Here is a 27305-nt window from a genome sequence, read left to right as displayed (position 1 = left end):
GGAGCAGAGAGTGGGAGAAACAGAAACTGAAGCAGGATCCAGGCTCTGAGCTGTCAGCACAGAGCCCATAGTGGGGCTTGAATTCACAAACTCTGAGATCATGACCTGAGCTGAAGTAGGCTGCTTATCCGACTGTGCCACCCAGGTACCCCAAATTTGATAGGTTCTTTGGGCCATATTAAGATTCATATTTTTTAAAAAGAATGTTTTATTTGGGAGAAGTTTCTTTTTAACTATACAAAAGACATTTAGAGTAATTATCTGATAATTTTAGAATCTGTGATTTCTTCCATTAGACAAAATATTCTCTGAGGATAGAAACATATATCACTAACTTTTCTTGGACAGAGTTCAGTTATATTTAGCTAATGATAGATGTTCAATACATTTTTACCAAGTGATTGAACACATTTATGCATTTTGTATCTAATTTTATTTTAGACATTATATTTATCATATATCATTTGTACACATGTTTTTAGTTTTTACAACTTTTTATAAATGTGATATTCATGCAATCAGGAAGGGAAATCAGTAGAGAGTAGAGACAAGTATTTTGATTTGGCCCAGCTATGGACAGACCCCATTCCATTACAAAGTTATGTCAAAAAAGGCTATTGTAGTAAAAGCAAAATATGAAGCCCTGTCCTTCAACAGGCCTCAGATGAAGAGTGAAGTTATGAGGGAATGAACTCTTAGATGAAAAAGGATGAACTCTTTGTAGGTGTCAATGGTGGTGAATTTAGGATACTTGAGAAATAGATTAACTCCAAAATGAAAAAAAAAATGGATGAAGAGTTCAAAAAACGTTAGGGGCACCTGGGTGTCTCAGTTAAGCGTCCAACTCTTGATTTCATTTCAGGTCATGATCACACGACTTGTGAGTTTGTGAGTTCATCAAGCTCTGCACTGACAATCAGGAGCCTGCTTGGTATTCTCTGTCTCCCACCCTCTCTGCCTCTCCCCTGCTTGTATTCTCTCTCTCTCAACATAAATAAGTAAACTTGACAAAAAAGAGATTTAGTTACATTAGATACGATGAGAGGGGGAAAGCCAATGGACTCTATCTCTAGGAACAGAGTCTTTCTCTATTTCAGATTAATATTTTTCTGATGATAAAACTTCTGGGGATGCCTGGGTAGTTCATTCGGTTAAGTGTCCGACTCTTGATTTCAGCTCAGGTCATGATCTCACAGTTTGTGATTTTGAGCCCCATATTGGACTCTGTTCTGACAGTATGGTGCCTGCTTGGGATTCTCTCTCTCTCCTCTGTCTCTGCCTCTACCCTGCACATGCTATCTCTCTCTCCCAAAGTAAATAAATAAACATAAAAATTTTTTAAATAAGAAAAAATAAAACTTCTGGGTAGTACATTAATTAAAATCTTGTAATATACATATAATATATAATATTTATAACATTTTAAGAACAGTTGCTTAGGACTGTACATATTCTGATATTTAGAGCAAAAGCTCTTTAAAATATTAATTTTAATTAGATAGTAAACATAAGAAAATATTAACATTTTTCACTTCATGGGTGACAGCTAAAGGAAGTAAAGAACCAAGGAATCATTTTCAGGATTGTCAGTGAATAGAAAGAATTCTGCCTAAACAATAGCAAATCACAAGATAAACCAAGAGAGAACAAGATTTTTAAGCTGAAAATCAACACAAATCACATTATGATGAATGTATACAATTAACTATGATAGTATGCAATTCAAATTTACACCAATTTTTCTTCAAAATTATCTTGTTTTGAGCATTTCTTATGAATGGAAAATAATTTCCAGTTTTGTTTTGAGCCATCAAATAACAAACACCTTGTAAATGAGAAGAAAACAAGAATCCATTTGGCTACTGTGCCAGGAGGGACCCTAACAGCAGGTGATTACAATAAAAACCACCTTGTTGTTATATAGTTAACATCTGTGCTTTCTAAATGGTAAAGTAAATGAACATAATGGATATAGTTCTGGTTTCACATTTTGCCACCTGCCTTTACACAAGCGTATGCAGATTGTCTTCAAACCACAGATCCAAAACCTCAGATACATCCTGCCAATTTCCCTTAAATGATTGTATGCAACAATGACAAGGAACAAACACATTTTGCAATTTTGTTCACAAGGAAAGAGCAATAATTAAGTTTGTAACAATGAAAGGCTAGAATCAGAAGCATTTTTGAGATGAATAAAGACTAGAAAGCAAAGATCCAGTAGAATTCCAGAATTATCTTATTGTTTTAAATGGTTTTAAATATCTGATATAAATACAACTGATTAAATAAACTATGAAGTTTTTGAGTGATATAATAATATTTATTGATATTTAACTCAGGTAAAAATATTTGATACTGTGCAAGAACAATTCTTTTTATGGTTAGTTAAGGTATTCAATTATAGTATAGAGAAAATTTGGCCAATGATTTTCAGACTTTTTTTTTTTTGCCCTTTTCGAACAACTGGAAAACTCAAAGATGTGCACTTTGAAAATAAATGAACCTGATGCCAATTAATTCCAGAGATTTTGCTGCCTGTTATGTTTTCCTAGTTCTTAAGAGGATAATAAGAATTAAAAGTAAAGATATCTATAATTCAATTTTTAAAAATTTGAATGTCTCTTATTTTTGTTGAAAACATTTAATTTGACCAAGCTTGCTTTGCCCTGCTTAAACTAAAAATTGTGATAAACATGACATTGTGTTTGCAGGCATATTTTTGTGGTGGATAAAATATTTGATTCTGAGTGAGGAGAATCTTAGCTTCTATTTTCCTTTGTTTTGTGGTCTAGAGAAGGTCTTAGAATTTCTGGTCTTGAGGTTCTCTGTCTATAAAATGAAAGTATTAGTGTCAAGAGTGTTAAACTCAAGATGCTCCTGTATGTTTCAAAAACATAAAATTAAATGAAAAGTGTCCCTTTGAAAATGTTTGGGAAATAGTCATTGTGTAGTATCTCAACAAAAAGACAGCGTGAATGTCAGAATATTATATAAAATATTGAGTATTGAATAAAAATCTAAATGAATGAATAATTTATTAATCAATCAAAAATCTATCTATCTTCATTTTCTCAAATTGTTTGACCAGAATACTCCCAAAAATTGGAAATGGGGTAATAAGGTTTGAAAACATATTAAAATATCTCTGACCCCTAGGGTGTGGCATTGCTATCTTGAGGGAAAAATTGGTATTGGATGACAGGTGGGTCCCTATCAACAATAAATTGCTATGATGCTGAGCATATTTGAAAATCACAATTTTACATGTTCTCTAAAAGTCTAAATGTGACTCTATGACTTAGCATTAAGAAGTATTTGGCTCTTTTAGTCTTTCCCAAATATCTAATCAGTGGACATACTGTAAATTCTTATTTGGACATTTAAATGCAATTTTCCCCCTTTGAAACATACCTCATATTATGTATTTGATAAGACAAGCAAGCACCATCTGCTTGGTTTTTAAATTAACATTTCATCACCTGAATGGTTTCTTTTGTGTCATTTTCAGGAGGAGATCATACAAAATTTGAAAATAAAATGAAAAGATTTACATTTTTTCACAGGAATCATACAAAAAATTTTAAATATTCTATGATTTCAATTAATGATCCCCAAAATTTATATTAGATTTAAGATCAAAGCATAAAGTTAAATTTCTTATATTCAAATTCATATAGTATTTTATTCTAATGTGCATTTCCACATGATTTTAGGTTTGAAAAGTAAGAGCTGTTTAGGAATATATTTTTAAGTAATGTCATTTATTAAGTAACTTGTATTGTATTTGTAATATATATAATTATGAATAGCATATTAATACATATTTAATGCCATTCTAAAAAATCAAAAATATTCTTAGGGTTTTAGAGACATTTTACTGAAAAATGTATTTAAAAAATGAGTAAGTAATGACTTGTGAATTTATTGACCTATTAAGTAATTTGGATAATAGTAAAAGACATTGCCCAATTAAGACTATTACAATCAACAGAGTCTTATTGTCTCCTTCTTAGTATGTGCCAAGAATAGGTCATATAGAGAGGAAAGACACCTGATAGTAAGGCTAGTGGAAATTTTCACATATAAACAAACCACTGTAATACAACATAGTATTATGACAATTTTAAGTGTGGTATACATTTGTAAGTCTTGATTACACTTCAGGTGAGGGGGTGACTGTCTCAGGGCAAAGACAAGGGAAGAATGTGTAGATAAGATGAAAAGTAAACTAAAAGAATGAACTGTACTATAGGACTATGTGGTGGTGTATTTTGTGAGGAGAGATTATCGTGCCAGAGAGCCAGAATACAAGTAGAAATGCGTAAAATTGGTAAAGAATGAGATATATTCCTACACCTGCATATAGTGCATTATCCCTCAGGTCGAAGGTGCTGGTGGAGTCTGGTAGATATTGAGAGTTCATGAAGAGTCTAAATGCTCTTGTATGGAGTTTGGACTATATCAGGGAGGCAATTTTAAAATGGCATTGCATTGCAGACAGCATTGTAAGGCTATCATATAAGCAAATTTGGACATTAAAGAGTACTCCAGAAGCAGTGTTGAGAATAGTCTGTTAAGGAAGAACATTTGAGTTATTGTAAAATTTCATTTCTTTAGAAATTTTTTCAGATGTTAAAATAAAGGGCGAGACTGGACATGTAAAAAAAAAGAAAAAAGATACAATGAAGATATTTTTAAGAGGTCAGAAAGAATTTTTTTAAACAAATTTCGAATATTTACCTATTTACTGATTTGAATAATCAAATAGATGTTAAGTGTAAATTGTGGAAAGGAAGAGAACCAGGTACAGTATCTGAGAAAGATCATTTCTTAAGACCAAAAGAATAGAAATTGGAGCCCAGGAAAAAGAATAAGATGTTGTTAAAGAAATGTTGATGGAAATTTAGAAAATAATACCACTAAGAATTTCTAGACATATAACATGCTCAAAATTTTCAAATACTATAAAAAAGTTATATCAAACCAATAAGGAAAAATGCCTAGTTTATAACTAAGTAGGATGCCTTTGAAATTAGGGAAGAAAATCAGTGAATTTTAGGAGCAGATGGCACTGCATTAGTTTTAGATGAAGAGTCAGCAAGGAATTGAAATAAGTAAATTAGAAAAGATATTTTAAACTAGACAAAGCCTTTTAATACCATTAGTCAATTAAAAAAGATCACACTATTTACTCTGTGAGGTCTTGTCCATCTTTATAAAAGATAACTTTTACTACAGCTATGAAATATGGTTAAAATTTTATTCTATGGCCAATGAAATTAATGCATTATGAACCTACACATGGAATCAATGCTGACCCACTTGAAATTATGAATACTTCTTCATCCATAAAATAAATATTTTGTTGACTTTCAGGGTCAATAGAACAAATACTAATATATCATTATGGAAGTTACAGAATGTTAACTATTGGACTTGATTATTATAACTGCTTAGAAATATTGCTTTTAATACATGATTTTAATGTTATACCTGTTATTTTTTATTATTATTTTAGAAAGCAGGGTTGGATTGAATAAAATATATCCAGGATTCACACACACACTCTCACCAATAATAGATAATAATTCGAGAAAAAAGTCAAACTAAAAATAAAGCAAAATAAGCAAGTAAATAAACAAAAATGCTAAAATAATATTACCTTCTTGGTAATACCAAATAGTGATAAAGATGGAAAACTGCATACGTTTATGTGTTTGTCTCTCTATAACTCCATGTATGAAAAAATATTTTAAATTTTATTGAATATTTTTATTTCCAAATTTCATCCACGTAAGAGAAGATTTTTAAGAGATGACACTGATGATTGTTATCATCTTTCCTCAGAACTGGTTACTTGTATCAAACAATAGCATCACTACGTGCCTAGAAATGGATGTAAATATGCAATATATATTATTCTTTCTAAAATAAATTGCAGACTAGAGTAATTAAACATCTGTCTATGAAATTTTAACTAGAACCATGAACACAAATTTTAAATGTCAGAAAAGTAGACTAGGTTTTAAGTGATACAGAGATGTCACATAAATGCTACTATAAAAACTGGGAAGTATTATGGACTTAATGAGTGTGGTAATTTGGGTCTGAATTGGAATGGATGTGAACAATGTAATAAAGACAGCATTGTATCCGAATACAATACAACTAATCATTATTGGTCATTTAGAAAATGATGTTATTTCTTTAGAGATGTCATCATGTGGTCCTGTGCTACATGTGATTGTAATCCATATGCTCTTTCAAGGATTACCCTGTGTGGTCAGGGGTCCAGAGTAAACCTGAGTTACCAAGAGACTTGATCTTGGCATTCTTGAAGAAAGTGGAGGAATTCATGTGAGCTTCTATCTCTCTTTCTGTCTCTATATATGTATACATTATAGTCATAGGTTGTCCTTCAACTGGTTTTCTTTTCTCTTTTTTTGTTGGACTTACACACATTTGAAACCGCAAAAGGTTAAAGAAATAAATGCTCATGTTAGGAATAAGTACTGCTTAGGAATAACGTACTGCTCCATATAAAGATTGTTCTTTGAAGCATAGTGTCATGTTATTATTGGTTATATGAATAAAACATATATATCACATATTTTATGATTTTACTTTATTACTTTGTTTATAATTAAAATATATTTAGCCATTTGATGTAATATTTTATTAAATGTTATATTTATTAAATAGTTTATCATTAAGCAATTATTTACTATACATATTTATTATTAAATTATTAGTTTAAAAATATGTTGTACATATTTGTTATACATTAGCATATTAATATTTCTTATTTTTATATTTAACTTTATATTTACAATTTACTTATATTAAACATACACTTATTACTATTGCAAATATGTACCTTGAGGTATCAATTTTGGATTACTCCATTTTCTTAAAAATTTTTTTAACATTTATTTATTTATTTATTTAAAAATTTTTTTGTATGTTTATTTATTTTTGAGAGAGAGGGAGACAGAGTGTGAGCAGGCCAGGGGCAGAGAGAGAGGGAGACACAGAATCGGAAGCAGGCTCCAGGCTCCGAGCTGTCAGCACGGAGCCCGATGCGGGGCTTGAACCCACAAACTGTGAGATCATAACCTGAGCTGAAGTCTGACACGTAACCGACTAAGCCACCCAGGCGCCCCAACATTTATTTTTTTTTGGGAGACTGACAGATAGAGCACAAGCAGGGGAGGGGCAGAGAAAGAGAGAAACAGAATCTGAAGCAGGTGCCAGGCTCTCAGCTGTCAGCACAGAACCCAATGCAGGACTCCAATCCAGGAACCATGTGAAATCATGACCTAAACCAAAGTCGGATGCTCAACCAACTGAGCCACCCCAAGGATTACTCCATATCTTTTGAAAAAAACTAATTTTATTTATTTATTTATTTATTTATTTATTTATTTATTCTTTTATTTATTTTTTTAATTTTTATTTTTGAGAGAGAGAGAGAGAGAGAGAGAGAGAGAGGTGAGGGGGGCAGGGAGGAGACACAGAATCTGGACCATGCTTCAGACTCCAAGCTGTCAGCAGAGAGCCTGACATAGGGTTCAAGTTGAACTGCAAGATCATGACCTGAGCTGAAGTCGGATGTTTAACTGACAACCACCCAGGCACCCCAAAACCTATTTATTTTATAATAAAATGTTTTCTCACTATATATTAAATTGTTCTGGCACTTTTGTGCCATTAAAATATTCAAAAGCCAGGGCGCCTGGGTGGCTCAGTCAGTAGAGCTTCTGACTTCAGCTCAAGTCATGGTCTCACTGCTTTTGAGTTTGAGCCCTGCTTCAGGCTCTTGTGCTGACAGCATGGAGCCTGGAACATTCCTCAGATTCTGTGTGTCTCTCTCTCTCCCTCTTTCTCTGCCCCTTCCCTGCTCGCATTTCATCTCTCTCTCAAAAATAAATATTTAAAAAATTAAAAAAGTATTCAAAAGCCAAAAAAATTATGTGACAATTTTATAAGTGGTTACTTTCATTCTTCTGTTAACACAAAAATATTAAAGACAGTAAGACTGATGACAGTCCTTTGGGGGAGTCCAGCAGAAGGTGGGATACCAGGCATATTGGTCAACTCTTTCCTTTCCAGGCGGAAGAAGAGAATGGTTTTGTTTTTTTTTTTTTGTTTTGTTTTTGTTTTTGTTTTTTGTCTGTTTACTTTGTGCTCAGGGCATGAGTAGGTGGACTCATGATTTGGGTGAGGAGGAATCTACAGTCTCTCCCAGCCCATGTTACCGTCCAGGCTACATTGTGCTGGGACTATCAGAGATCCAAGACTAACAAGACAAGTGACACGATCAACTCTTTCCTTCTCCAGGGAGAAGCTAAGAACTAGGAACTTGTTTTCATCTGCTTGCTCTGTGCTAAGGACAATGGAGACTGCATGGCTTATACTAACCCCAAGACAGTGTCTCCATTCTCTCCCAAGGGAGTAGACTGTGTAGGTCCCATCAAAACTACAAGAATGGTAAGATAGAAGCCAGTCCTCTGATGAGCCCCATCAGAAAAGCTTGTGGTGTTAAACAAATGACTAATCTCTTTCCTCCTCTGGGAGAATCTGGGAGGCAGGAAGGTCTCTTTCTGATTATTATGTTGCTGCACAAGTGCTGGGACCCTGGAAAGAGGATGTCCTGAATCTCCCTACCTTTTCTGGTTAGTCTAGTTTCACATTTGCCCAGTGTAAAGGAGCCTTTCAATTTCAATTCTGGATTTCTCACAAAGGAAATTTATCTATGACTTGTTGTTGAATCAGTGTTTTAATGAGGAAAGGGAAGTCCAGAGCTTTCTGTTTTTCATTGATAATTATAGTGGAACTGAGTTGAATAAATACAAAAATATTTAGAATAACAGGTAAGCACTTATGTCAGAATATAAAAGACTTTATGTGAAAGAAAAATTCATTTTGTTTCTACTCATTTTTTTTCACTGTACCTTGGCAATAAATATTTTTTCAGTAACAATGAAGGCAGAGAAAGAGAATAAAAAGAGATCTAGAATAAATAAAGGAAGAAGAAAACAGAAAAATTGAGCAAAGAAGTAAAACTTCTCCCAGAGAATAGGAGTAGGAGAACATTAATATTAAAAAAAGAGGAGAGAAAGAGAAAACAAAAATGAATTCTAGCACTTCATCATTTTCAGAAAATAAATTACGTCAGAAGAATAAAGTATAACTAACAGAAATTTTCATTTCCTAAAAAAAAACATACATAGTATTCTTATGTTTAAAAGGAGGATACTTCTCTACTCTTCAGGTCCTACTTTACAAAAATCTTGTCTGTGACCTGCAACTTCTTTTGTTTGTTTTTTAACTGGAGCTATATACAAAAAATAGTTCAAAAAAAGAAGTCCTTCTCAATGGGCTCTAATAGAGGGCGGTATTCTTTTATCAAAGTGAACTTAGAATATTTTCTGTGTAATGGTAATCAATCTTTCTACACCATTTAAAAATGTGTATTATAATAAAAAAGGGGTAATGTGGGAAAGGTTCATCTTCTTCCGGATTCGAGTTCAATAAAAAGCTAACTGTAACCAAAGGTTTCTTTGCATGCAATCATCTCTAGTTTTGCAAATGGATAGGGACATCATTAAACCAGATCCTCAGATTTGTATAACCTCTTCACCATCCACTTTCTATGTTTCCTTCCACTACTCATTCTTTCTTGCTGGAGCCAGCTCATACCAGATCAGAAGAGTCAACTGTTCACATCGCTTCCCACAAGCTCAGTAGCAACAACCCACTGGTAGCTTAAAATTGACCACAGTGGGAGTATTTACACAACTGAAATCAGCAAAGGTTACAAACCAAGGCTTTTCTCTGCAAATGTTACACATCAGGACCTTTTTCTTTCTCTTTTGTTTTCTGTCAGGCAAAGGATGCTCAGCATTTACTCACATAGCATTACTTGCACTTCACTGGTCAGAGCACTCTGAAATTTTAACCTCCTTCCAAACTATACTCCAAGCTTGGACTACCATTGACATTATTCAAGAAACCAACATGAAAATTTCCCCCAGATAACAGAAAAGGAAGGACAAATCCTCTAACTCACCTCATTCTGAAATTAAATTTCTCAAAATGCTCTTCTTTACTTTGAAAACTTTTTCCAAATCCAATACCTTCCACCCTTTACCACCCTTGTACTGATGATGATAGATCTATAAGCAGTCCTCTACACTTACAAATGGTTGATGGAGGGCAACTTTCTGGGACAAATAGTGATTGTAGGGCCATGCAATCTTTTTCTTTTTAACTGAAATTGAATTTTGAGAGAATTGTAATTCATATGTCATTCTAAAAAAATAATATAGAGATTCCTAGTATACTTTGTCCAATTTCCCCTACTGATAATATTTTGCAAAATTACGCTATAATACCATGACTAGTATATTAATATTGTTACTATCCATTTATCTTATTCAGATTTTACTTGTTTTTAGCACTTTTACTTGTATATATATTTCTGACGGCGCACATATGTATGTGTGTAACTGCACAATATTATCATTCATGCAGGTTATGGATGCACCACCACAGTCAAGACACGGAAAAACTCCAATACTACAAGGATTCCTTGTGTTGCAGTTTTATAACCACACCCAACATCCTCCAGCTGCCCCCCACCCTCCCCCTGCACATAACTACCTTCTGGCAAATACTAAGCTGTCTTTTATTTCCAAAATTTCATCATTTAAAAATGTTATATAAATAAAATCAGGCAGTGTGCAATGTTTAGTTTTTGGTTTTTTTTTTTTTTTTTTGGTTGTTTTGTTTGCTTTCACCCTGGATATTTAGCCAAGTTTATCTCTTCATTTTTTTTGCTGAGTAGTGTTCCATGATATGTATGGACCACAGTTTGTTCCAACATCCGTTGAAGAAAATCTGGGTGGATTCCAGTTGTTGGTTGTTACAAACAAAACTGAAATATTTGTGTAGAGATTTTTGTGTGAGCATAAGCTTCATTCCTCTACAATAAATGACCAACAGTGCAATTGCTGGGTTATATGAAATATTAGTTGTCTAGGGTTGTAGGAACAAAATACCACAGACCAGGTGGCTTAAACAACAGAAATTTATTTTCTCACATTTCTGGAGACAGAAAGGCCAAGATCAAGGTGCCAGCAGAATTGTTGTTTGATGAGAGCTTTCTGCTTAGGTTGCAGATGAGTACTTCTCACTGTGTGCTCACGTGTGTGTATGTGCACACAGACAGAAACAGCCATCTCTCCTATATCTTTTCTTATAAAGATACTAATTTTAATGGATCACAGTTCCATTCTTATGACTTCATTTAATATTAATGAATTTTTTAGAAAACTCATTTCTAACAATAGCCATAATGGAGATTAGGGTTCCTACATATGAATTTGGGAAGGATAAAAACATGTGATCCATAATATATGGTTATTAGGCATTTTGTTTTGTAAGAGCTACCAAACTATCTTCTAGAGTGGCTGTACCGTTTTATATTACACCTAACAATGTATAAGTGATCCAATTTTCTTGCATCTTCACCAGCATTTGTGTTGTCACTAATTTTTATTTTAGCTATACTGATATGTGTGCAGTAATATATCCTTACACCTTTAATTTGCATTTCCCTGATGACTAATGATCCTGAACATCTTTGTGTGTATTTATTTGGCACTTGAATACATATATTTTTGTGAAATGTCTATTAATGTCTTTGGTTCATCTGAAAATCTCTTTGGATTTTTTATTTTTATTGTTGAATTTTGAGCATTCTTTATATTTCTAAATGCTAGTCCTTTGTTGGATATATAATTTGCAAATCTATTCTTCCACTCTGGAGCTAGTATTTTTTTTAAATTCTTAAAGTTTATTTATTTATTTTGAGAGAGAGAGAGCAGAGGAGAGGCAGAGAAAGAGAAAGAGAATTCAAAGCAAGTTACACACTGTCAGCACAGACCCTGATGCAGAGCTCGAAACCACGAACCATGAGATCATGACCTGAGCCGCAATCAAGAGTCAACACCTAACAGACTGAGCCACCCAGACGCCCCTGTAACTACTATTTTTTTTTATCCTGGTCCCATGAGGTTTTTTTTTTTTTTTTTAATATTTATGTTTGAGAGAGAGAGAAAGAGTGTTGAGAGAGAGAGTGAGACAGAACACGAGTGGGGAAGGGGCAGAGAGAGAGGGAGACACAGAATCCAAAGCAGGATCAGCACAGAGCCTGACATGGGGCTCAAACTCATGAACTGTGAGATAATGACCTGAGCTGAAGTCAGATGCTTAACCGACTGAGCCACACAGGCACCCTGGTCCCATGAACTTTCTTAAAGTAAACTTTTTTTTTTTTTGATGAAGTTAATTTATCACGTGTTCTTTCATGAATGATTTTCATATAAGAAATTTTTATCAAATTCTAAGTCCTGAAGACTTTTACCTTATTTTTTCTCCTTTACATCTTACATTTAGCTGTGAGGTTTAGGTTGAAGTGTGTTTGTGCATATGTGTACATGTGTGTGCTTTTTTTTTTTTTCTCTTTTGGCGCTGTGGTTGGCCAGGAACCCCAGCATCATTGTTGAAAAGGTTATCTTTCCTTCACTGGGTTGCCATTGTGTTTTGGTGGCTCTATTTATGTATTCTCTGTTTTCTTCTATGACTCTATGTGCTTATACCTCTGCCATTACCACTTGGTCTTAATTTAATGTAAGATCATCTTCCCAACTCCTTAATTTTGTAAAGATTGTTTTAGCTATTATAAGTTCTGTTACTTAGGAATATTATGTATTCCTGGTTATAGCGGAAAAACTGGATATTTAAATATTCATATGAAGAAGGAAAATTTTTAAATTCAGTGGTATAATTCTATCATAAGACGTTGGAAAAAGAAAAAAATAACAAAGTGTGTATAAAAAGTAATAATAAAGGTAAGTATCATTAAAATAGAAGTCATTTAATAGAATTTAACAGATATATTTCATTTTAGATTAGAATATTTGCATTTTATTTTATTTTATTTGTTTTATATTGGTCACTTGTAATTTGAGAAATAACCTGAAAGGACGATTATGCTGGTGTTCATTTGTAGAAGACCACTTTTAGACTCGTAGTTGGTTCTCCATAACTGTATAAATGTGTATAAAAGAACAGATGTTTGGAATTATATAAGCCAATATGGAAGTTGACTTGGTGAAGGCACAGATATGGTTTGGAATGAGCATAGAGTGTTTATAATGCAAATAGCCATCCTGATTACACACAGGAAGATTCACAGACTGTACCTTCAAAATACAATAATCACCATTGCATTTCAGTTCACATTTAGCCACCTGTTTTTGATTACTTGGTACCAGCTGTCAATTTGCAGCTATTTATATTGATGTCACAAGGTGTCCTGGTTCTGCTGGAGTCCTACAGTTGACACCATGCAAAGCCCCTCAGTGTTTTCCCTGAAGCTCACTGTGAAGACAGCCTCACATCCTTCAGTGCCAACATACACACCAATCTGAATAGTCATGCAGCCCAGCTGGGAGCAGATCTTCAGGCCCACTGAGGAGATGCCAAAGCCTCATCAGCATCAAAAACAGTTATTGAAGAGCCAAGTAGAAGATTAAACACTACAATATTAAATATGATCTTATTCACTATGCTTCTATTGCACTGGTCACTTCTCTATTCTTAAAATAGCTCCTTTAAAGAATTAGGAACAGCAGTTAAAATTACTTATGATCAATCGATCGATTGATTATATCCTCTCACCTAAATAGAAGCTCTGTGAGAGTGGTGATCTCATCTCTTCTGTTTAACGTATCTCCATCTCCTAGAAAGCTGTTCTTTATAAATATCTATTGAATAAATAAAAATTATTCCATATGTTCATCTATAGGATTTTGGTCTCAAATATTATACATGAATGCTTTCAAACATATTTTATACACAAAAGTGGAACTGATTTTAAAGAATAAATTTAACATCAGATGAAGATATATACCTTCTACTGTACTTTCTGTCTTGTTTTAGAATAATTAGATGGTTATCTGTTAACTGAAACTCAGAAGCTTTTCATTCACAAAAGACTGGAAGACAAAATTTAGGTAACTTTTCCTGCCTTCACAATTGGTTTATGGCCAGTATTGGATCTATTCATGCCCGCTTCAAATACATGGGCCACTTTGGCCCCCCAAATATATAATATCAATACATTTTGTACAATACTGTCTAAAATAAGGAAATGAGTAAGAAACTGTAGCAATGGTACTGTCATTTTCTTTTTCCTCTAATTTCTATTTTTATCAATAAGAGAAGCAAAACAATTAGAATCCTAGCAGAAATCAAATGGTACTTGAACTATAGTCAATTTGAAGATAGGTTAAGAAACTATTTATAGGAGTGTGGAATAACCTAGTAACAGCAAGGTCCCATTCCCAATTTTAGACCTGAACAGGTCTTTCTTCTTACCAGAAAGAAGCTGTGTTGAGTGTCCCCTGACAAGGTCTGTGATGTTAGGTCAGAGGATGCAGTGACATCCAGTGCCCTACAAGTGGTGGGGAAGAGGGTATCTATATCTAAATCTGTATCTATCTAATCATCTCTCTCATATATCTACCTACCTACTACCTACCTACCTACCTACCTACCTACCTACAGCGTCATCTGTCATCATCATCTATCCAGCTATCTATCTGTCCCCAGTCTCACCCTCTCTCTTCCTTCCATTTCTTGCCTGTGCTTCTCATTTCCTAAACCCCTTCAAGACACCAAAAGTCAAGACAACTTTCTGAAGTCATCTATACAACCCAAGAGAAGATCTGGCGAGGGAAAGAGAGCACAACAAGCACAGGAAAGATGATCCAAATTGGGGATCAGGGCATCCGTTGCCCAGTTTATTCTGTACAATCATTTTAGCAATGTTTTGGGGGTAATTTACAAAATTTGGTTTGCCACATAACAAAGATTAGGTTGAAGTGAGATTAGTTTCACAGAACTATGTGGGAGAAGACCGAATGACTGGAATTAAATAGCAGTTTACCCAGAGAGTTCTCATTATTACTACTATTGACTTCAGCCAATATAATTACTTTTTCACTAGACAATTGCAAGTAGTCATTTTATTAATTCTCCTAATAATTTGTCCTGTTTTCAAGTTCACATGTGATTATCATAAAATATAGATACAAGTCATAAAACATAATCTTTTGAGATCATAGTTACTTTGATCTACCATGAATTCTTCAACAGAACCACTACTGTGCTCAATAATTCTTTATCTAGTGCCCTAAGGAGGTGAGAATGATTTGAGTACCTATTTGCCAACCTAATTGTGTTTGCTATTCTACATTTTTAAACATTTTTCATGTTTCATGTGATTTAATATTTCTTTTTTAAATTATTAAACTATTGCAATAAAGCTCATTTCTTTTTTCCAACTTTAAGGGACTATTGCCATAGTAACTTTAAGGTGTACAATGTGATGATTTGATATATGTATACTGTAAGAAATGATTACCACAATAAAGTTAGCTAACACCTCAATCCCCTCACTTAATTACCATTTTTGGGGTGATGACATTTCTGTTCTACTCCCTTAACAAATTTAAAGTGTATAATACAATATTGTTTATAGTTATGATGCACATTAGGTCCCCAGAACTTATTCTGGAAGTACAAACTTCAGAGCTGGAAGTTTGTACCTTTGGACCGACATCTCTCCATTTCCCCCATCTCCAGAATCTGGCAACCATCATTCTGTTCTCTATTCCTATGAGTGACTTTTTTAGATTATTCATAAGTGAGAACATAAAGTACTGTATTTGTCTTTCTCTGTATGACTGTATCTCTGTATGACTTATTAGCAAAATGCCCTTGAGTTCCAGTCATGCTGTCCAAAAGGCATGTTTTCCTGATTTGCTATGGATGAATAACGTTACATTGAATTATCATTTTTTTAATCCATTCATCCATCAATAGATGCTTAGGTTGTTCTCAGGTCTTGGCCATTGTGAAAAATGATGCAATGAACATGGGGGTGACAGATGTACCTTTAAAAGAGTGATTTCATTTCCTTCAGATACGTACTGAGATAGAGGTTTGCTAGATCACAAGGTAGTTCTATTTTTCTTTTTTTAAAGATTTTGTTTTTAAGTAATCTCTATGTACAATGTGGGGCTTGAACTCACAACCACAAGAGCAAGAGTCACATGATCTACTAAGCAAGCCAGGCGCCCCTCCATTTTTCATTTTTTGAGAAACCTCCATACTGTTTTGCATAGTGACTGTATCACTTCAGATCAGCAGTGCACAGGGGTGCCCATTTCTCCACATCCTTGCCAGAATTAATTGTCTCCTGTCTTAATAATAATCATTCTAACAGGTATGAGGTCATATTTCATTGTGATTTTGATGTGCATTTCCCTGATGATTAGTGATGTTGAGTATCTTTTCATGTACCTGTTGGCCACGTGTATGGTTTTATTAGAGAACTGTTATTCCAGTCCTTTGCTTATTTTTTAAAAAATCATATTGTCTGTTTGTTTTTTGCTGTTGAGTTGTATGAGTTCCTTATAAATTTTGGATATTACCCCCTTATTAAATAGATGGTTTGCAAATATTTCCCTCACTCAATAGCTGGCTTTTCATTTTCCTGATTTTTTCCTTTGTTTTGATGAAAAAGTTTTTGTTTGTTTGTTTTTGTTTGTTGTTTGTAGACTCATCTTGTTTATTTTTGCTTTTGTTACTTGTACTTTTGGTCTGATAACAAAAAAATTATACCTAAATTATACTTTAGGGTTCAAATGCAAGATCTTTTCAGTCTTGGTTTTACCTTTAAAGTCTTTAGTCTATTTTGAGTCAATTTTTGTGAGTGGTATAAGATAGAGGTCAGATTCTACTTTCTGGCATGTGTATATCCAGTTTTCATTTATTTATTTATTTTTTTTTTAATTTTTTTTTTCAACGTTTATTTATTTTTGGGACAGAGAGAGACAGAGCATGAACGGGGGAGGGGCAGAGAGAGAGGGAGACACAGAATCGGAAACAGGCTCCAGGCTCTGAGCCATCAGCCCAGAGCCCGACGCGGGGCTCGAACTCACGGACCCCGAGATCATGACCTGGCTGAAGTTGGACGCTTAACCGACTGCGCCACCCAGGCGCCCCCAGTTTTCATTTATTAAAGAGACTATACTTTCCCTGATGAATATTCTTGGCTTTTTTTGTCAAATTGACCATGTATGGTTGGGTTTATTTCTGGGCTCTCAATTCTGTTTCATTGATCTATGTGTCTGTTTATACAACAGTACCATATGGTTTTATGTAATATCATTTTGTAATAAAGTTTGAAATCAGGAAGTGTCATGCCTCCATCTTTGGTCTTCTTTCTCAGGATTGATGAGCCCAATTTTTATTATTTGCTGAGTAGTACCATTTCTTCCAGAAACCTCCTTTACACACTTTGTGGATAACCACTTAAAGGGTTGAATAACTATCCTATTATTTAGATAAACTCTGTTGTATACCTAATATCTTTGTCATAGGTTATTAAGAATTAGGTAATAATGTACCTGGAAAGTTTTTGCTTGATTTTGTACTAAAAGCATAATAAAAAAAGACAAAGAAACAAACCCGAAAACAACAATAAAAACTGTTCTTATGAGTTCAACCATGCTACCCTATTTATGTCTTTCCTGAGTTTAATGCCCACATCTTCAAATTGCATGCCTGAGAAACTAATGTACTGTAGTACTACAAGCTATGGTATTAATGAAATCTTGTAAATTATAATAATTGATTCCTAAATATCTTTAAAGCCAAGTAAAAGTGACTTTCTTTTTCTTTTTGAGTTTTCTTTTAACTAAGGCTTTTGCTTCTTTTTATTCATGCTGTCTTTTCCTGCTGTGGGCAGGTAATGTGCTCTTAAAACAAGCATGAATATTGTGTGTCTTTGCAGTCTTCAGAGTACCTAGAAGCTGTCTTCTGGACAAGCTTACAAGTCACACTGGAAAATCAATCTCATTCTTTAATAGACTATTGCATTTGTGACTGTAAATGATATTATGAAGGTTGACCACTCATCTTATTCACATGAAATACGGCATGAAAGAATTCTGCTTTAAAGAAAACATATTTACCACCACTGAACGTATTGGAAACTTTTATTTTAGGATTCAAATGTATTGCAAAAGAGAAACTCAAAACATGGTTTCAGAAATGTCAACGTCTTAAATTTTCATTTGATGGCTGAGGTACATTTGTTTATAATATGGTCCACTATTTAATTACTTCACAGATTTGTAATGTTATTCTTTACAGGCATCTTTAGGTATTTTATCTGATGTTAAGAACAGTGAATGTATGTGTATGTGTCTGTGCATGCAAAGGGCATGTAATTTGTAGTCTACAATGTTATTATTGTTGGAGTAATCTTTAAATTATTTTCTATAATTAATTAACAAATTATAAATAACTGTTTTAAATAAGTCTGCATTTCAAGTGCATTCTTTGTTCAAAATTGTGTCATTTTACTATATATATATGTATCTATATCTATATCTATCTATATACATATATGTTTACCATATATTAAACTATATAAATGTATTAGTAGCAACTTAGTATTTAAGTTTGTGGAACAAATTCTTGTCATTGATTGCATCATAAACAATGTATACATAAATTCAAACTCCTGAATATAAATTTAGGTTACTAGTTAAGGTACAAGGCATTTGCAGGGCGCCTGGGTGACTCAGTCGGTTAAGCATGAGACTCAGTTTTGGCTCAGGTCATGATCTTATGGTTTGTAAGTTCGATCCCCGCCTCGGGCTCCCCACTGATGGCATGAGCCTGCCGAGGATTTTCTCTCTTTCTCTCTGCCTCTCATCCATTCTGTCTCTTAAAATAAGTAAACTTTTAAAAAAGTCATTTGCAGGTTTTCATTAGTACTAAAATACTAGTAATAATGATTTCAAATGCTATATATTTATACCAGAAAACCATACATGGATACTTTTACTCCGTAGATATCTATGAAGAGGATTCACAATGATTAACCCATCACAATTCATTCTGCCAAGATTTTCACTTTCATTATGTCATTTTATTATTAAAACTATAATTTTACATTATTGACATTGTAAGATAAAGAAACTGAGACACTTATATTTTGAGTATTTATCTAGGTCAACAGGTTAGTCAAAGTTGAATGGAGGATTAGAACATAAGCATTTTTTTTCTACTACGGATACCACTTCACTGTATAATCATGAAGTCAAGTATTCCTGAGTTAGCTGCCTACCATGATTTTTTTTTTTACCTGGTTAAGAAAATAATGAAATGTTGATAAAAATAATATGTGCATGTGTCATCGGAATATCACTTGAAACTTACATTTAACTATTACCCCTAGATTTCAAGTGATACTTGAGTGTTTTAATAATCTATGTAAGGGGTGCTTGGGTTGCTCAGTCGGTTGAGCACCCTACACTTGATTTTGGCTCAGGTCATGGGATCAAGCCCTGCATTGGTTCTGGGCTGAGTGTGGAGCCTGTTTATGTTCCTGTCTCTCTCTCTCTCTCTCTCTCTCTCTCTCTCTGCTCCTTTACCCCACTCACATGTGTTCTTTCTCTTAAAAAATAAAAAAAATAATAATCTGTGCTAGTCTTTGCTATTATTTCACTAGCATAAAATACTTGACAGAATTATAGAATCATTTCTTTAAACTCATACCACTTTTTATTTATTTTACTAATTTTTATTATTTTTTATTTTTTAATTTATTTATTGTTTAATTTACATCCAAGTTAGTATATGGTGCAACAATGGTTTCAGGAGTAGATTTCTTAATTCCCTTTACCCATTTAGACTATCTCCCCCTCCACAACCCCTCCAGCAACCCTCTGTTTGTTCTCTATATTTAAGAGTCTTTTATGTTTTGCCCCCCTCCCTGTTTTTATATTATTTTTGCTTCCCTTCCCTTATGTTCATCTGTTTGTATCATACCAATTTTTAAAAGTGAAAAAAAAAACATTTAATGATAGAATAGTAAAATAGCAAAGTAAAAATATTACTTTTATTGATGTTCAGGTCACATAACATATGTATTGAATAGAATATTTAGAAAACATCATTATCGGGGGGAAAAAAAACAACCATACCAAACCAAACAAAATGTCTGTACAAAGTTTAGTCTAAAGTTTAATTAGAGAATCATTATAGAAAGAATGATGAATTGGTAATCCTTCTTATGATTATAATAAATAACTTTCATTGAGTGATTTCAATGTACAAACAATTGTTCTAAGCATTTTTCATGAATTAAAACTCTTTTGCAAGGGAGCTATTACTATCCTCATTTTATAAACGAGGAAGCACACACATAGGATGGTTAAGTAACTTGGTTAAGGTCACATAGATACCAAAACGGCAGGGCTGAAATTTAATACCAGTCAGTCAACCTGGCTCCAGAGCTGGCTCTCTCAAGCACCAGAGTTTATTGACTCTAGAATCAAGACCCCTCTAGGTTCACTGCCATTTGCTTTTCCAGAAAGCAGGGTTGTTTCTGTTTTGTTTTATTTTTTAATTTTGTTTTCTCTCTTTTTCTCTGTAAGTGGAACTGTAGTAAGGAACAAAATAACTTCCAGGTTTACCTTAGTATTTGTAGCTATAACCTTAACATTTTAATTTCAGCATATTCAAATCATTTCTTCCTAAAAAAATCAAGAAATATCAGATAGAACATACAATTTTATTTTTTCATGATATTTTAAGGAAAGAAAATAGCTTATGTATTGAAAATTACAGTAATGTGAAGACATGAAAGGAGTTGCTATTTATCAGAAATGTACTGTTTTTAAAGAATAATCCATAAAAAGGATCTCAGGTATAATTAGTTTTTTCATAAATAGAATAGCTACAATGAAAGGGTCATCTGCTTCATAATTTTCAGGATCTGGATTTCTTGATTATTTTAGCTTTGATTCATGAAATGGAGGGTTACTATTTTTGAAATAATATTTTTATTATTTATATCTTTTGCCATTCTTCTAAACTAATATTATCTTAAATTCATTTTCTATAATAGGAACTTGAAAAAATGAGTCCCATCATTGTTTTTTTAAATTATACTAGATTATCAATGCTTAATGAATTGTTAATGATTAATATACTAGCATGTGCTGTGAGATTTCAAAAATTAATATCACACATTGTGTATTTGCATAATTTGTATACTACATATAACTTTATTTCCTTATTAAGTCATCGGGAAAGGATATATTTTTATGCAGCACAAAAAAATTCAGAAAAGTCCTTTCTACATGCTAACAATGTGTTCGATAAAGCTCTGCTCCATATCGTCATCATTTGGAGCCCAATCGTGTGGTGCTGTTTCCATCTGGAAATTTTGTGGTTCTTATGACAGAGGGTAAAGAGAGTATTCACAAACCATGAATCGGTTATTTACCTACTAAAAACTGACACATATATCACTTTTGCTTTCCTTAAAGTAATGAAAGTAAGTTATAGACATTCTGAGTTCATTAGGGTGTGGAAGCATAATCATTTACACTTGAGAGGTGTTGCAGGTCATATGATGAGAACTGCCATCAGTAGTGAAGGAATAAGAAACATTAAAAGTAACACAATCTACCACTGTCTCTCTATAGGAATTAGTGACAAATGTGTAGCTAACTGCACACAGTAGTTGCTAAATATAGATTTTTGAGTCAATGTTAAGGTAAAGTAGTTTCTATATTAAAGACATTTTCTTTAGAAAAAAGTGTCCATTGACCTCTAAATCTGAGGAAACTAGAAAAACTAGATATGTCTTCATAGAGGAAGCCCAACCACCAGCAGCATGACTGTGTTTCTTGGATTTCTGTCCCTGAAAACATCTAGCAGTGATAGGGGATCAGCTTTCACATGATCTATTTGACTCACACACATGTACAGGATCCTGAAATTTTACTGAATATTTCTCCTCTGTTTATTCTCTCTTTGTTTCTTTCTTTCCTAAATGAGAATGGCACTATTTAATAATACAAAGTATTCATAGAAATTAGGTAAGCTATTTATATAAATTATAAGAATAAAATGCTACATAATCTATAAATGTCTAGGACTTTTTTCTTTTATAATCATGAAATCGTTACCTGGTTTCTTTGATACCACCACTGCTGTCATAGATAATCCCTAAAGAGCAGCTCTTCTAGTTCTTAATATGACAAAGTCAAGAAAATCAATTTCTGTGTCAATATGTATAGTTTTTTATTCCATTAATATTGAATTGTTTGGTATCACCAAGATCAAAAAAAGAAAGGCTAATTTTACATAAATTTGGTATGGTATTTACACCCTGTAATACCTGGTAAAAATATGTATTGCAAAAAATTAAGGATATATATCTCATCACCCATTTCATATACAGAGTTAAAAAAGTATTCTGTAACTTAGGGAAAGGGATGATATGATTTCCGAGGATTTAGCTAGAAAATGGTAGAAGCCGTTAATTATATAAGTTAATAATAACATGTTTTGGAATTAGTACCATTGAATGAAGACTGCAGTGTCTGATGGGAAGGGAAACTAAAATGCATTGATTGTGTTACTATGTATTGGTATGAATTTTTAAAACATTAGCCCATTTAATTATCAGAGTGACCATTCAGGGTAATAAAGTAAGATTGAGGGAATGGTTTTTTAGCACAATTGAATTGTTTCATACAAAGTATAGATGTGCATGTGTCCATGTACACACACAAGCATGCTGAGTGAGGACACACAGGGTGAGGCTGTGCTAATCTTCATAGTGGAAGAAAATCATAGGTCTGGCCCAAAGACATTTGGAAGGTTGTGGAGCATGTGGCAAAGTCCACCAGATGTCAAAGTCAGCCCCCCTCTCTCTAAGCCTCAGAGGAGGCTGACCATGCATGAAATAAAGTGACTACTCCTTCCAGTAACCCAAGATATTCAAAGGTTAACCAGAAAAGGAAAGCTATGAACTATGTATTCATATGAAGGGAGACAATGAAGTTTGCAAGCAAAATAAAGTCAGAAATCTACAAATTTGAAGAGGAGCAAGGAGCTGATTTTGGAAATTTTGAGTTAAATTTACCCGTATATTCAAGGGCAAGAACGATTCAAGTAAAAATTTGGTCTACTGTAGAAATTATTATTCTCATTAATTACACATGACTAAGATGAAGCTTAGAATACATAAATTCTGAGGTGCCTGGATGGCTAAGTAGGTTAGGCATCCAACCCATGATTTCAGCTCAGGTCATGATCTCACGGTTCGTGATTTCAAGCCCTGTGTCAGCACAGAGCAGGCTTGAGATTCTTTCTCCCTCTCTCTATCTGCCCTTCCCCTGTTCCTCCTTCTCTCTCTCTCTCTCTCTCTCTCTCTCTCTCTCTCTCTCAAAGTAAATAAATGTGAAGAAAAAGAAAATATAAATTATTTTCTCACAATAATTTAGCTAAAAACTGAGAGAACTACGATTTGGAAGTTGATCATACTGACTCCATAGTTCTTTTTCATACAGAATATAAAGAAATGTAGGAGCTATCTTCTTATGAAGTGTTTACAACATAAATCCAGATGTGAGTTTTTCATATAGTCTGTATTGTTATTGAGGTGCCACCATTAATCTGTTTAGAGTAGATAATCATCAGTAGTATCTGGTTAATAATAATGTGTTTTACAATTAGCGTCACTGAGAGAAGATTGCAGATTACCTGAGCACACAAACATAGGTGCACAGGATCACAAATAATTCAAGAAACACTGTTTCAATATATCTTTCCTAATGACAAACTGTCAAAACAAAACAAAAGGTATGCACGTATATACACATACATATATTTACAGATATATGCACATGATATGAGTATATATATGCTATATTTTTTCAATCATTATTCCTATATCTGAAATAACTTCATTGTGCATGTTAGTGTAAACACTATTAGAATATTTATTTTTTTAATGTTTTTTATTTTTTTTATTTTTGAGAGAGAGACAGAGTGTGAGCTGGGAGAGACACAAAATCTGAAGCAGTTTCCAGCGTCTGAGCTGTCAACACAGAGCCGGATGTGAGGCTCGAACTCGTGAACTGTGAGATCATTCCCTGAGCTGAAGTTGGTCGCTTAACTGACTGAGTCACCAGGTGCCCCTAGAATATATAAATGCAATGAAACATTTCAGAGTAACTCAGAAAACAAATGTTAGAGTCATATATATTCCCTATATTATGTGAGGATATTTTGTTTTGAATGTTATATTCTTTGTAATTTTAGCTTCTCTCAAAGTTACCTAACTTAAGGATACTATTACTTTCTTCTACAACCATCATTTTTTTTAACATTTATTTATTTTTGAGACAGAGAGAGACAGAGCATGAACGGGGGAGGGGCAGAGAGAGAGGGAGACACAGAATCTGAAACAGGCTCCAGGCTCTGAGCCATCAGCCCAGAGCCTGACGCGGGGCTCAAACTCAGGGACCGCGAGATCGTGAAATGAGTTGAAGTCAGACACTTAACCGACTGAGCCACCCAGGCGCCCCTTTCTACAACCATCTTAAGTGCTAAAGAAAAACAAAATAAAGGAGAATCCAGTTTAAAGTATGTGCACACACACACGATTTTTCAAACCATTCAACTTACGATAATTTTGTTTCATTCTCAAGAATATTTTCTCTTCATGACAGTTTGGTCACTTTGTTGTGCTATAACATTTTCAGGAAATGCAATGTACCTTATTTAATTTATTCCATCTTTGAGACTTACCTAAGAAATATATTTCTTCTGGACCCAACATAGTTTCTCATTTTGTTAATTGAGGTTAGTAACATGACCCTCAGCCTTTCAAAATACCCATTAAATACACTCTTTAGACTCAGGTATATGTAAAATGTACACGTGTATTAGAAATTATACATACAGGGGCACCTGAGTGGCTCAGTCGGTTAGGCATCCGACTTTGGCTCAGGTCGTGATCTTGCAGTTTGTGAGTTCGAGCCCCACATCGGGCTCTGTGCTAACAACTTGGAGCCTGGAGCCTGAAGCCTACTTTGGATTCTGTGTCTCCCTTTCTCTCTGCCCTCCCCCACTCACATTGTCTCTCTCTCTCAAAAATAAATAAACATTAAAAAACATTTTTAAATTAAAAAAAAGAAATTATACATTTAATTATATAGGAAAGGCCTGTCAAATATTAAAGGACTTAAAATAACTTATTTGAAGATAAAGGAATTACTTCAAAACAAAACAAACAGACAGAAACAAAAAAGAGAAAAACAAAACCCCCCACCAGCAGGTATCTTATCCTTTAGGAAAAAGAAAGGTGAAATTAATAATATCTAAACTTATTTTCTCATATTTTACACCATTTATGTATTATTTATATTATTGAAATGAGAGAAAAAAATTGGTTTCCTAACAATTCCCCTGAAGATATCTATCAAATTGTTTGTTTCTCATTTTGTTTAGACCTCCAATTTTCTAACTATACTATCAATATACTATAATTCACCTTTAGGGAAGTTTTCACAAAAACCATACAACTTAACCACATAGATGAATGAGTTTTAAGTGCTTTACAGTTTAAAAAAAATATTTCACTTTTAAAAGTCTTTCCTAAAATTTAATCACTTATCTTTTGCTTTTTCTTGGGAATATGCCAATTTTTATAGCATTTTTACACTCTGAATAGTTTGATATTATTGACATGGTCAAGGGGGCAAAGCTAGTTCTTGGGTATTTATTCCTCTTCATCCTGGTCAGAAAAAAGTATAGTAAGACCAATTTTAAATGTTTCTATGCATTTGAGTAGGGTTTATTCTGGTTCTGACAGAAAACAGACAAGTGAGCATTAAGATTCTGGAGTTAGATAAGACTATCTAGGTTCTACGACTCACTGTCTCTGTAACATTAAGTTACAATGTTGAGGCCCAATTCCCTCACCAATACAATGAAAGTAATAATCTTTATTTTATAGGTCAAGATGAAATTTGAATAAAATAATCCATGTTATAAGACAGGAGTTAAGAAAACTAACTGCCATTAGAAGTCCTATTTATAAATGTAGATCAGATCCTGTATACATTTCTTTAAAGTGACAACTTTAGAGTTAAACACAAACTTATTCTGGAACTCAGAGTTGGGTGTGGATGGGCTGTCTGAGAGGAGAGATGGGCTATTACTGGAATCCTAGGAAGGGCTGCCATTGAAAAGAGTAATTCACGATGACATGGACAGTTATACTTTCATTAAGAGGAAACAGATGACTAATATTCGCTTCCCAATTGATGAGAACCAGTGCTCAAACGAGTATGTTCAGTCCTAGGAACTTCTGTCTCAAATGAGACTTCCAGTAGATAATCTCAGCACTCAGCACAGAGCCTGCTTGCACAGGAAAGAGCAGTATCAGTTCTTTGGATGAGTGCCATGAACTGCTGGGGAGTCCCTAGACAATAATTTCTCTTGACAGGGGTTTTGATTATAAGCATTCACATTCACTAGGAATGATTACATGCCTCTTCAGTGGCCTGAGAGAACAAAAGATATTTGATTTCATATCAAATCAAATAGGGGTGATGGGGGGTTTTAATTCTCCATGGGGATTACTGATGTTACTCTAAGAAAAACACCAATTTTATAGACAAACATGGACTTCTTGAGTCAGAGAGTGTGACTCAAATGAGAAATACTAGGAAGAGAAATACTAGGAATAAATGAGTTAGGAAAAGTTACTGTGTCAAATAGTATCTGGTTTTCATGAGAATATAGGGGTCATGAGAAATATTTTACAAAATATATAGCACATAATGAACCATATAAACTATAATATATAAAATGCAATATGTTATATACGTCTTTTAAAAAATAGGCATGTAATTACCATACAGATACAATTTCAAACACATTACTGACTCAGAAGGTTATTTTGAAAATATTCAAACCAAAAAAAATATTCAAACCAAACAATAAAAGCCAAATCATTTTTCTAAATCTAAACCTGATAATAATTGACATGGAAATGGCAGTATAGCTAAGCCAATCCTCACTTATTTTTGCTTTCCCCCTGAGGAATATAGTTGTGGGTTTTGTTTTCTTTTTCCTTCTAGTCCTGTTACTACTAAATCTACAGCTTGAAAGAGAAGATTGAGAATGTTCTTAGAAATCTGACTCAAGGCGATAATATTAAAGAGAAGAGAGTCTGATTAAGCCCTAATTGTGCTATTTGGGGTAAATTAATTATATTGTAATAAATATAAAGATTAAGATTTGCAAAGTTTTATGCCCTGGGCTACATAAACATAGGCTAA

The 27305-nt window shown here is 33.6% G+C and overlaps 1 protein-coding gene across 1 annotated transcript in view; it reads right to left on the bottom strand.

Annotated features, from left to right (window-relative positions):
• Positions 1 to 27305, bottom strand: part of FSTL5 (follistatin like 5) — a 774595-nt gene that overhangs the window by 405218 nt on the left and 342072 nt on the right.

This window comes from Lynx canadensis, chromosome B1, assembly GCF_007474595.2.
Source record: "Lynx canadensis isolate LIC74 chromosome B1, mLynCan4.pri.v2, whole genome shotgun sequence".
Lineage (NCBI taxonomy): Eukaryota > Metazoa > Chordata > Mammalia > Carnivora > Felidae > Lynx > Lynx canadensis.
The sequence above is the reverse complement of the archived record's forward strand: the minus strand, read 5'-3'. Positions and strand labels throughout refer to the sequence as shown.